Below are 13,021 nucleotides of genomic sequence, written 5' to 3' on the forward strand. Positions count from 1 at the left end.
GCATGGGAAACAGTGTTTAAACCTTTTCACAATAAAGATCTGTGAAGTTATTTGGATTTTTAAGAATTATCTTTGAAAGACAGGGTCTGGAAAAAGGGATGTTTCTTTTGTTTGCTGAGTTTATAATTTGTTGGAGCATCTACATGAATCATCAAGGGGTAGGGGCTGTGTTGTTTCTGGATGGGGCCACAGTCTGTGGAAAAAAACACCCATGGTCATTTTCAAGGGTTAAGTAGAATTACCATAATCATGGACCAGGTTCCCTCAATATCAACAAAAACCTGAATATGTCAAACCCAAACGGGTAGGGACCCCCAACAAATTATGAAGGTACATTTGCATACACATAAACACTGAACACCTAGGCCGTTCAAACTCAACTCTGGACCTCGAAGCCAGTTCCACTGCATTTTTTCATTGTTCCCTTCTAATCCGGGACTGATTTAGAACTGGAACACCAGGTAGGTGCAATTAATCAGGTGCAACCAAAAACCAACTGGCTCTGGACCTATTAGGGTCAAAGTTTAATACCCCTGATTTATGGTTTTCTCTCCTCAAGGTAATGCCTATATAGGCTTTAGCTCAGCAAGCTAACAATTCTCCATTGTGCAGATGACATTTTCAAACCCAGTTGGTCTCTCATGCTTAGACCATGGAATAGCCATTAAATATTATTTTGCCTCATGGCACAGAACTTTTGGGTGAATTTTCTCTTAAGTACCATTATATATCGAGAATAAAGTTGAAATGAAACTTCAAGAATAACGTCAAGATTTCGAGAACAAAGTCGCCGTTATATTTCAAGATTCAAGGGTTTGGTTAATTACGTGCCTCCCTGGCTCCCTGTTGCTGAGCAACTGTTGAAATGCCTGAGTTGGATGACCTGGTGAAACTATACTTTAGATTTGGCTTTAGTAACGAGGAAATCGTTGCTCTTTTAGCACGTAACCATAATATTATAAGTATAAGGACCTGGAAAAGGTTGTGCCACAGATTGGGTCTTTTCAGAAGGAGGAACCAACCACACGAATTTGGATGATGTATGTGACAGGTAGTCCCTGTCATGGTGCCCTTCGAATTCGCTACAACGTTATCCTCAATCCCCTGCATGCCAACACCTTGTATATCTTTAGAGAGTAACAGCTAGGCCAGCAGCCTATTGTGTCGAAACTAAAGGTTAATTTACAAATCTGTGCGTAATGGCATGGTGTTTTATGTACACTTCCAATGAAGTAGCATAGGCCTAGACTTGTTTTGTGAATGTAAGTGATGGATTACGTGGAGGATTGCGTGTCCCCTGTCGGGCTCAAGGGCTGCCCCCAAACCCCTGCCATGGACCTTGCATAGCCACGGGGCAGGGGTTTGGGTAAAGCCCCGTCTGAGACAGCAATTTTATGGTCCATTATTATAACCTAACAGGTCTAGCCACTAGCCGCCATAAGGTGAATTAATGGTAGCTGATACAAATGCATAGCCTATAACGGAGACGATGCCCCTGTTTTGGGATAACATGTGTTGCAGCGAATTTGGAGAGCAGTTCGACATGGACACATACGCATAGCCCCTGGTCTCCAGGATCCCAAAATAATTTGTTTCATTGTGTGTGCTCACGTAGCCTTCTAGCCTACCCTGTAGTCGTTAGGAGAGTTGCCATATGGGGGAAATACTACTATTAGTAAAACACTATAGATAAGGTCGTTAATAGTTACCATTACGCACATAATTTTTGTTCCCCCCTATTCAGAACTTCCCTTTCGCCATAGGCCTAGCTGTTAGACTCTCTAAGCAACTGTATGTACAGTGAGGGAAAAAAGTATTTGATCCCCTGCTGATTTTGTACGTTTGCCCACTGACAAAGAAATGATCAGTCTATAATTTTAATGGTAGGTTTATTTGAACAGTGAGAGACAGAATAACAACAACAAAATCCAAAATGTTATAAATTGATTTGCATTTTAATGAGGGAAATAAGTATTTGACCCCATCTCAATCAGAAAGATTTCTGGCTCCCAGGTGTCTTTTATACAGGTAACGAGCTGAGATTAGGAGCACACTCTTAAAGGGAGTGCTCCTAATCTCAGTTTGTTACCTGTATAAAAGACACCTGTCCACAGAAGCAATCAATCAATCAGATTACAAACTCTCCACCATGGCCAAGACCAAAGAGCTCTCCAAGGATGTCAGGGACAAGATTGTAGACCTACACAAGGCTGGAATGGGCTACAAGATCATCGCCAAGCAGCTTGGTGAGAAGGTGACAACAGTTGGTGCGATTATTCGCAAATGGAAGAAACACAAAAGAACTGTCAATCTCCCTCGGCCTGGGGCTCCATGCAAGATCTCACCTCGTGGAGTTGCAATGATCATGAGAACGGTGAGGAATCAGCCCAGAACTACACGGGAGGATCTTGTCAATGATCTCAAGGCAGCTGGGATCATAGTCACCAAGAAAACAATTGGTAACACACTACGCCGTGAAGGACTGAAATCCTGCAGTGCCCGCAAGGTCCCCCTGCTCAAGAAAGCACATATACATGCCCGTCTGAAGTTTGCCAATGAACATCTGAATGTGAAAGTGTTGTGGTCAGATGAGACCAAAATTGAGCTCTTTGGCATCAACTCAACTCGCCGTGTTTGGAGGAGGAGGAATGCTGCCTATGACCCCAAGAACACCATCCCCACATTATGCTTTGGGGGTGTTTTTCTGCTAAGGGGACAGGACAACTTCACCGCATCAAAGGGACGATGGACGGGGCCATGTACCGTCAAATCTTGGGTGAGAACCTCCTTCCCTCAGCCAGGGCATTGAAAATGGGTCGTGGATGGGTATTCCAGCATGACAATGACCCAAAACACACGGCCAAGGCAACAAAGGAGTGGCTCAAGAAGAAGCACATTAAGGTCCTGGGTGGGCTTAGCAGTTTTCCGGCCTTAATCCCATAGGAAATCTGTGGAGGGGAGCTGAAGGTTCGAGTTGCCAAACGTCAGCCTCGAAACCTTAATGACTTGGAGAAGATCTGCAAAGAGGAGTGGGACAAAATCCCTCCTGAGATGTGTGCAAACCTGGTGGCCAACTACAAGAAACATCTGACCTCTGTGATTGCCAACAAGGGTTTTGCCACCAAGTACTAAGTCATGTTTTGCAGAGGGGTCAAATACTTATATCTCTCATTAAAATGCAAATCAATTTATAACATTTTTGATATGCGTTTTTCTGGATTTTTTTGTTGTTATTCTGTCTCTCACTGTTCAAATAAACCTACCATTAAAATTATAGACGGATCATTTCTTTGTCAGTGGGCAAACATACAAAATCAGCAGGGGATCAAATACTTTTTTCCCTCACTGTAGGTTGTGCAAAGTGTTAGACTACTAGGCTACGCAGAAGAATGATCCCACTGGGCAAACACTGGTTGAATAAACGTTGTTTCCACATAAATAAGGGTATTTCGTATTTTTGTCACCCAACTTTTTTTATTTTTTGGTATTTTATCCCCTTTTTCTCACCAATTTCGTGGAATCCAATTGGTAGTTACAGTCTTGTCCCATCGCTGCAACTCCCGTACGGACACGGGAGAGGCGAGCTGCTCCAGGGGGCCACCGTGTTCTCCAAGCTGGACCTACGGAACACCTACCACCTGGTGCGGATACGGGAAGGGGACGAGTGGAAGACTGCCTTCAACATGGCCAGCGGTCATTACGAGGATCTGGTCATGCCATTTGGCCTTACCAATGCCCCAGCTGTGTTCCAGGCTCTGGTTAATTATGTTCTCCGCGACATGTTGAACCAGTTCGTCTTCGTCTACCTCGATTACATCCTTGTCTTCTCCCACTCCGTCCAAGAACATGTGCTCCATGTCCGACAGGTTCTCCAACACCTCCTGGAGAAGCAGCTTTTTGTGAAAGCGGAGAAGTGTGAATTCCATCGCTCCACCATCCCCTTCCTGGGTTACATCATTGCTGCAGGGAGTGTACATATGGATCCCGGGAAGGTGAGAGCGGTGGTGGATTGGCCCCAGCCTACATCCAGGGTGCAGCTGCAACGTTTCCTGGTATTCGCCAACTTTTATCACCCCTTTATCTGGGGTTACAGCACCCTGGCTTCCCCCCTGTCTGCACTCACCTCTCCCAAGGTTCCGTTCACGTGGTCCCCAGCTGCTGACTGGGAATTCCGGGATCTCAAACACCGTTTCACCACAGCTCCCATCTTGGTTCATCCTGACCCGTCCCGCCAGTTCGTGGTGGAGGCCAATGCTTCGGATGTCGGAGTGGGGGTTGTCCTGTCCCAGCCCAGGACCTCAAGTTACATCCCTGCGCTTTCTTCTCCCATCACCTCAGCGCCACGGAGAGGAACTACGATGTGGGGAATCGTGAGCTTCTCACGGTGGAGATGGCATTGGAGGAGTGGTGGCACTGGCTGGAGGGGGCGGAACATCCGTTCATTGTGTGGACCGACCACAAGAACCTGGAATATCTCCACACCACCAAGCGTCTCAATTCCAGGCAAGCTAGGTGGGCCCTGCTCTTCACCCGGTACAACTTCTCCCTCTCCTACCGACCAGGATCCAAGAACATCAAGTCGGATGCGCTGTCACGCCGCTAAGCCCAGCAGCTACACCGCCGCTATAGCCCAGTAGGACACCGAGACCATCCTTCCCACCTCGTGTCTGGCAACGGCACTCAGCTGGGGAATAGGGAAGCAGGTCCGTGAGGCACAGCGTTCCTGACGAACCCCAGGGGGGGGGCCCAGATAACTGGATGTTTGTGCCTGACGCTGTCCGCTCCTCGGTCCTGGAGTGGGCCCACTCCTCCAGGCTTGCCTGCCACCCGGGCTCCCGTCGGACCCTGGACTTTGTGCGACAACACTTTTGGTGGCCTACCATGGTCCCGGACGTCTCCGCATTCGTCGCCACATGCACGGTCTGTGCGCAGAACAAGACTCCTCGGCAAACTCTGGCTGGTCTTCTTCAACCACTGCCTGTACCTCACCATTCCTGGTCTCACATATCCCTGGACTTCGTCACGAGTCTTCCCCCGTCTGATGGCAACACCGCCATCCTGACAGATGTGGACCGGTTTTCAAAAGCCACCCACTTAATTCCTCTCCCCAAGCTACCCTCTGCCAAAGAGACTACCCAGCTCATGGTGCAGCACGTCTTCCGGATCCATGGACTCCCGGTGGACATGGTCTCGTCCCGGTTCTGGAAGGCGTTCTGCACGCTCATTGGGTCATCGGCCAGCCTGTCCTCCGGGTTCCACCCCCAGTCCAACGGCCCTTTCCCATCTCCAAGGTCATTAGCCCCTCTGCTGTTCGTCTTCTGTTGCCACATACCCTCCGTATACATCCCACTTTTCATGTGTCTAAAATCAAACCCATGTCTCACAGCCCTTTGTCTCCTGTTTCCGGGCCTACTCCTCTCCCCCGTCTCATCGATGGCCAACCGGCGTACACAGTGAGGCGTCTCCTGAAGGTTCGACCTCGGGGCAGGGGATTCCAGTACATGGTTGACTGGGAGGGTTAAGGCCCAGAGGAGAGGTGCTTGGTCCCTGCTAGGGACATCCTGGACCCAGGCCTCATCTCTAACTTCCAACGCCTGCACCCCGGTATGACCACCGGTCTAATGTCCATTGCTCGTGTTTCTTGGCCCAAGCAGGTCTCTTCTTATTATTGGTGTCCTTTAGTAGTGGTTTCTTTGCAGCAATTCGACCATGAAGGCCTGATTCACACAGTCTCCTCTGAACAGTTGATGTTGAGATGTGTCTGTTACTTTAACTCTGTGAAGCATTTATTTGGGCTGCAATTTCTGAGGCTGGTAACTCTAATGAACTTATCCTCTGCAGCAGAGGTAACTCTGGGTCTTCCATTCCTGTGGGGGTCCTCAAGAGAGCCAGTTTCATCATAGCGCTTGATGGTATTTGCGACTGCACTTGAAGAAACTTCTTGAAATTGTCCGTATTGACTGACCTTCATGTCTTAAATTAATGTTGGACTGTCGTTTGACTTCGCTTATTTGCGCTGTTCTTGCCATAATATGGACTTGATATTTTACCAAATAGGACTGTCTTCTGTATACCTTGTCACAACACAACTGATTGGCTCAAACACATTAAGAAGGAACGAAATTCCACAAATTAACATTTAAGAAGGCACACCTGTTAATTGAAATGCATTCCAGGTGACTACCTCATGAAGCTGGTTGAGAGAATGCCAAGAGTGTGCAAAGCTGTCATCAAGGCAAAGGGTGGCTATTTGAAGAATCTCAAATCTCAAATATATTTGTATTTGTTTAACACTTTTTTGGTTACTGCATGATTCCATATGTGTTATTTCATAGTTTTGATGTCTTCACTATTATTCTACAATGTAGAAAATAGTAAAAAATAAAGAAAAACCCTTGAATGAGTAGGTGTTCTAAAACCTTTGACCGGTAGTGTAGGTCTGGGGCGTATAGGGCCCCGATTCCGACTTAGGAAATTACACTTGTCTTTCCTACGCACTTCTCAGTGGTTGGTATTCAGACTTAACTTATAAAGGTGCATAAATGTAAGATCTTTTACATTTTGTTCTATGAGAGTCTTCATCAGCTAACGTCACTTTTCGCAAATGTTTTAATAAAAAAAAACACGTAAAGGCTTCATAATTCATAAAGGTCAAGTTAACTGACTGATATTATCTCATAGAACTAAACATATAAGATCTCATAAGCCTGTGTTAACCTCAGTCTTTATTTTCGGTGTTTATTCCAAAACCTTATTCTTTCTCCATTCATAGAAATGGCTGAATGAACCAGAGGTAAATTATTTCAATTTTTTAGGACTACAAGCTTGCTTCCATTTAAGAAACGTTTTGCAACAGAATCTGAGTAATTCATATGCTGCTGCTTTGGTTTGGTTGATACTGAATATGTCATATATGATTTCCGGTTGAAGGGTCACTTATATATATATGAAATATGAAAAAAATATTGGATTTAAACTGATTGGCTACTCTTTAAGGGCAGTGACGCTCCTCTTGGTGTAAACTCTGTGGATTTGGAAAGTACAAGTGCTCCTAAGTAGAATCGACCTCCCTTTTACTGCGACACAACCTAGAAGATTATGTATGGTGCAATAAATGATAGGAGTACACAAAAAAAAACACATTGTTGACCATTTAGGGATGAACAAATTAAAATAAACAAATAAATGACATAATATCTAATAATTATCAATTTACAAAATATACAGGATGGGACTCTAAAGGATTCCAAAAACCCGTGACCCGGAAGTATTTAGTTATTCTTGCTTTCAGCTATGCTTGCCAAATTTGTTTTGTCTGATCAAGCTACAAGCAATGGACCATACCTCAGTACCATGGACGCAGTTATAACCGGTTGACAGTTAATTAAACTATTAAAGCACAAGTTAGTGTCACGACTTCCTCCAAAGCTGCCTCCTCTCCTTGTTCGGGCAGGCTTCAGCGTTCGTCGTCACCGGCCTTCTAGCCACTGCCGCTCCTCATCTCATCATTCCATTTGTTTTGACTTGTTTATTACACACACCTGGTTCATATCCCCTCATCAGTACCTGTATAAGTGTTCCCTCTGCCCCCTTTGTCTTTGTGTGTGATTGTTTATTGTGGAAGTTACATTAGCTCAGTGGAGCTATATTGTGTTGTGTATCGCTGGGATATTCACCCGTGTGCCTTGTTTCCCCAGTGCGCCGTTTTACCGCACTGGAGTGTTTTTTACGCATTGCTGTGTACCGCTATATTGCAGAATAAACCATTTATTCTGTGATTTACCCTCCTGCGCCTGACTGTGTCCAAAATCACCTGCTACAGAATCACACACCCAACAGCATGGAGTCAGCAGGAAAAGGGAATATGCCTGGAGTTGTGGAGCGGGTCTGGGAGCATTCCAACATGCTAGCCAGCTTGGGCGAAGCGATGGATCCCTTCGGGACCAGCTGAGCGACCGGATCCAGCCACCCACACCCCAGCACCCAGAGGGATTAACCTATTCCGACCAAGGGAGTACGACGGGACAGCGGCCCGCTGCCAGGGATTCCTCCTGCAGCTGGACCTCTATTTTTCCACCATCAGCCCGGCTCCCTCGGAGCGGGAGAAGGTGTCCGCCCTTGTCTCCTGCCTCTCGGGAAAGCCCTGGAGTGGGCCAAAGCGGTCTGGAGTGAAGGCTGGAGTGAAGGAGGAGACGCGTTGGACAACTACGGGGCGTTCGCTCGCCTCTTCCGGGCAGTCTTCGATCATCCCCCCGAAGGAAGAGAGGCCAGCGAGCGGCTGGTCCATCTGAGGCAGGGGACGAGGACTGCGCAGGAGTTTGCCCTGGAGTTTAGAACTCTAGTGGCTGGGTCTGGGTGGAACGAGCGGGCCCTCATCGACCGCTTCCGGTGCAGCCTGCAAGAGGACGTCCGAAGGAAGCTAGCCTGCTGGGAGAACGGAGAACAAACCCACACTCGTTCAGAGCCCTCTGCTGCGCAATTCACCATCCACGTCCACTTCCCTGATTACACGGTAGTTCCCCAGTGTAAGGCTCTGGTCGATTCAGGCGCAGCTGGGAACTTTATGGACAGGTCTTTAGCTAATAGTCCATGTATTACATTGGTTCCCCTATCCATTCCATTGCCCATCAATGCACTTGACGGTCAACCATTAGGGTCAGGTTTTGTTAGGGAGGTTACAGCACCAGTCACGATGATTACGCAGGAGACCCATAGGGAGCAAATCACCTTTTATATTATTGAGTCCCCTGATTTCCCTGTTGTGTTGGGTCTTCCCTGGCTCACACTACACGACCCCACCTTTTCATGGCCGCAGAGGGTTCTCACGGGGTGGTCGTGAGAGTGTCAGGGTAGGTGTCTAGCTGTTTCCATTGGTGCAACCATGGTGGAAAGTCCAGACACTACCTCCACCGTGCACATTCCCCCCGAATACCTCAACTTGGCGCACACGTTTTCCTAAATGCAGGCGACCAAATTACCACCCCATCGGACAGGAGATTGAGCGATAAACCTCCGGTTAGACGCTGTGCCTCCAAGGAGTCATGTATATCCCCTGTCACAGACTGAAACGGAGGCTATGGAGACATATGTCTCCGAGTCCCTGTGCCAGGGGTTCATATGTTCCTCCACTTCGCCCGCCTCCTCAAGTTTATTTTTCGTGAAGAAGAAAGACTGAGGTCTGCGCCCTTGCATTGATTACCGGGCACTTAATCAAACTACCATTCGCTATAGTTACCCTCTACCCCTCATCTCCTCTGTTATCGAATCAATGTATGGGGCGCGCTTCTTCACGAAATTAGATCTCCAGAGTGCGTACAACCTGGTGCATGTCCAGGAAAGGGACGAGAGGAAGACGGCATTCAGCACAACCACGGGGCATTACGAATACCTGGTGATGCCGTACGGGTTGATGAATGCTCCATCCGTCTTCCAGTCCTTTGTGAACGAGGTGTTTCGGGACATGCTTGGTCGCGGTGTTGTGTTTCTACATCGATGACATTCTGGTGTATTCTGCTACGCTTGCCGAGCATGTGTCCCTGGTTCGACTGTTGGAACATGACCTTTATGACAAGGCAGGAAAGTGTCTGTTCTTCCAACAGTCCGTCTCCTTCCTCAGATACCACATCACCACCTCAGGTGTGGAGATGGAAGGAGACCGCATTTCAGCCATGCGTAATTGGCCAACTACAACCACGGTAAAGGAGGTGCAGCGCTTTATTGGCTTTGCCAATTACTATCTGAGGTTTATCCGGGGCTTTGGCAAGGTCGCAGCTCCCATCACCTCTCTGTTGCAGGGTGGGCTGTCCCGGCTCCACTGGTCTGCTGAGGCTGACAGGGCTTTCAGTAACCTGAGGGCTCTGTTCATCTCAGCCCCGGTACTGGCCCATCTCGATCCATCATTACCGTTCGTAGTGCAGGTGGATGCGTCCAAGGTAGGGATAGGCGCTGTCCTATCTCAACGCTTGGGCACGCCACCCAAGCTCCGCCCCTGTTCCTTCTTCTCTTGTTCTTCACCCGGTTTAACTTCACGCTGTCCTACATACCAGGCACAAAGAACGTGAAGGCAGATGCACTGTCACGGCTGTATGACACAGAGACAACACCCCCATACTCCCGGCCTCCTGCATTGTGGCGCCGGTAGTGTGGGTGGTGGACGCGGACACAGAGCGGGCGTTACGCACAGAGCCATCTCCACCTCAGTGCCCAGCTGGGCTGTGGTACGTGCCATCTCTCTCAGGGTAACACCACCATCCTGGTCGTTGTGGACCGCTTTTCTAAAGCCTGCCGCCTCCTTCCTCTGCCTGTCTCCCCACGGCCCTGCAAACTGCGGAATCCCTGTTTACTCACGTCTTCCAGCACTACGGGGTGCCAGAGGACATAGTGTCTGACCGGGGTCCCCAGTTTACATCCAGGCTCTGGAAGGCATTCATGGAACTTCTGGGGGTCTCGTTCAGCCTGACCTCTGGGTTTCACCCCGAGTCTAATGGGCAGGTAGAACGGGGGAATCAGGATGTGGGTAAGTTCCTGCGGTCCTACTGCCAGGACCGGCCGGGGGAGTTGCCGGTGTTCTTGCCATGGGCCGAATATGCCCAGAACTCTCTCCGCCACTCCTCCACTAACCTATCTCAATTTCAATGTGTTTTAGGTTGTCAGCCTGTCCTGGATAACTGGTTTCGGCGCGCGGAGGATACGTGGAACGCTGCCCACGTCCACCTCCAGCGCGCCGTGCGTCGCCTGAAGGTCAACGCTGACCGCCACCACAGTGAGGCCCCGGTCTTTGTACCGGGTGATCGGGTCTGGCTCTCGACCCGGAATCTGCCCCTCCGCCTGCCCTGCCAGAAGCTGAGCCCGCGGTTTGTGTTTACTATAAACTTTTATACTAACATCATCCATCCTGAGGTGAAAAGGATGTGTAATTCCCCCCAATTCGATGTGGTCAAAACATCAGCATGTGCAATGTAGTAACGCATACTGTCCACATCGTAATATACGTTAATTAGATATGGCAAAAATGATTCAATATCTTAATTTAGGATGATGGTAAATGAAACAAACTCACATATTTTTTTCAATAAGCACATATTTCTCACTACATTAACCATTTAGAGATGTTAATAATGCTCCTAAGCACAATTTAACCAGGCCCTCTAGACTAGAGCATCCATAGAGTCTGTGCAGCAGGCTGAACATTTGGCATCTAGTGAATTGATTATGTGTAGCCTATAGCCTATATCAGTGTTTTCCCAAACTTCTCCTTGAGGACCCCCAGTTTATTAGATCTATTCACTTCTAGCAAACCTGATTCAACAAATCAAGGGCTTGATTAGTTGATCATTTGATTCAGGTGGACTACTGCAGTAAAGGAAATGGGCCTAAATGGCTCAGTGGTTTGGGGAACACTAGCCTGCCTAAAAGCACACCCACCACAACTACCCCATTCATAGACACTAACTACCTTCAGCGCCTATTGATGAAGGTACCTTCTTCCTGGGGGACTTTTGATAAAAGCCTGATGCTCGTTCTGAACATGAAAAAACGCATCGCTTGCGGTACGTTTTTGGAAACATAAGAAATGTATCTTTCATATCAGGGAGAAATAATTAAAAAAAAAACTAAAGGTTAAATTACTACACACCTTTTATAAGGTTAGGGTTAGTGTTCCCATACTGCCATATCTCCGTTACATTTCTTGTTTACGGAAGACAGAGGTGGCCACCTGTGCTAATTAGGTGTCTAGCGGGCTCCAAACACCTGTGTGTAAGCATAACTGGGGAGGAAGTGTAGTTCGTCAACTGGAAGCACACACAGCGTATGGATCTGTGCAAAAGTGCTACAGTAAATGAATGTTTTTTATTTGATTTTTTTTTTCTCGCTTATATGAAAAGATAAGGGGCATATCAGCGTATGTTTTGAAAACCGCTTTGCAAGCGATAATTATTAACGTTTCTAAACAGTAAAACACAGCGTCGGAATTGTAGTTCACACGCAGCCAACCATTTAGCAGACGCTCTTATCCAGAGCGACTTACAAATTGAGGTATTATAGCTCTCCTGGGTTGTTGTGAGTTGGGGTCCTTCCTTCGGCTTACGTTTCAGTCTCTCAATGGCCAATCATGCATGTTCTTTTGTAAAAATATTCACATTTTCATGAAAACTGTTTAGATCATGCCACGGTCACCTTTGAAACACCACCATGAGGGGTTTAGGCAGAGCTGCATTACTAAGCTGTTAACCCACTAACCTGCTGCCCTTTTCAGTGTTGCCATACAGAGACATATTGGACTAGAATATTTGAGAGACAGGCCTATAGTTTTTTGAAAGTATGTTTAATAAGCAGTAGGATATATACATATATTTCAGGATGTTGTGTATCCCTAGAAATAATCAGAATTCATGTAAACATTACAGTTTTGAAAACATAGCTTGTCCAAAAAAAGTGATCTTACACCCGGTATGGGGTAAGTTGAGCTGCGGCACAGGGTATGTTAAGCCGCCTAAACATTTCTGTGCTGAATGAAATATTACCACTACTTTTAACATAGGCCCTGTTGTAACCTCATATCCCAGCAATTACGCCTGGGATGAAAACAGTTCAATTTGCTCAAATTACCATTGGCTCAATTTACCCCATGGCTCAACTTACACCATGGCAAACATTTTGACTAAATTAGCCCACACAGCTTCAAGGATGCGCTTTCATGATAGGTTTAGGACCTCATATTGAAGCTTATAGAGACCCCAACTGATGTATAGAACAAATTGCTTGCTTGCCACTTTTTCCATGTGGTTTCTTCCTTCACATACTCCATGAAAGGATGACCTCTTCCTAAATATTTGGTCAAATGATACATTTTGTGTATGGTTTCCTAGAAACAAGGGTGGCACAACTTACCCCACTCTCCCCTACTACTGTACTTCCACATTTTGAGAGTGCCTCTGTTTGTCTATGCTCCGCATAAGACATAGCCAGCAATACTATGCCAAAAAAACACAACATTTTATCATGAACTTCCCCTGTAAAC

The sequence above is a fragment of the Coregonus clupeaformis genome, chromosome 20 (genome assembly GCF_020615455.1).
Source record: "Coregonus clupeaformis isolate EN_2021a chromosome 20, ASM2061545v1, whole genome shotgun sequence".
Taxonomy (NCBI): Eukaryota; Metazoa; Chordata; class Actinopteri; order Salmoniformes; family Salmonidae; genus Coregonus; species Coregonus clupeaformis.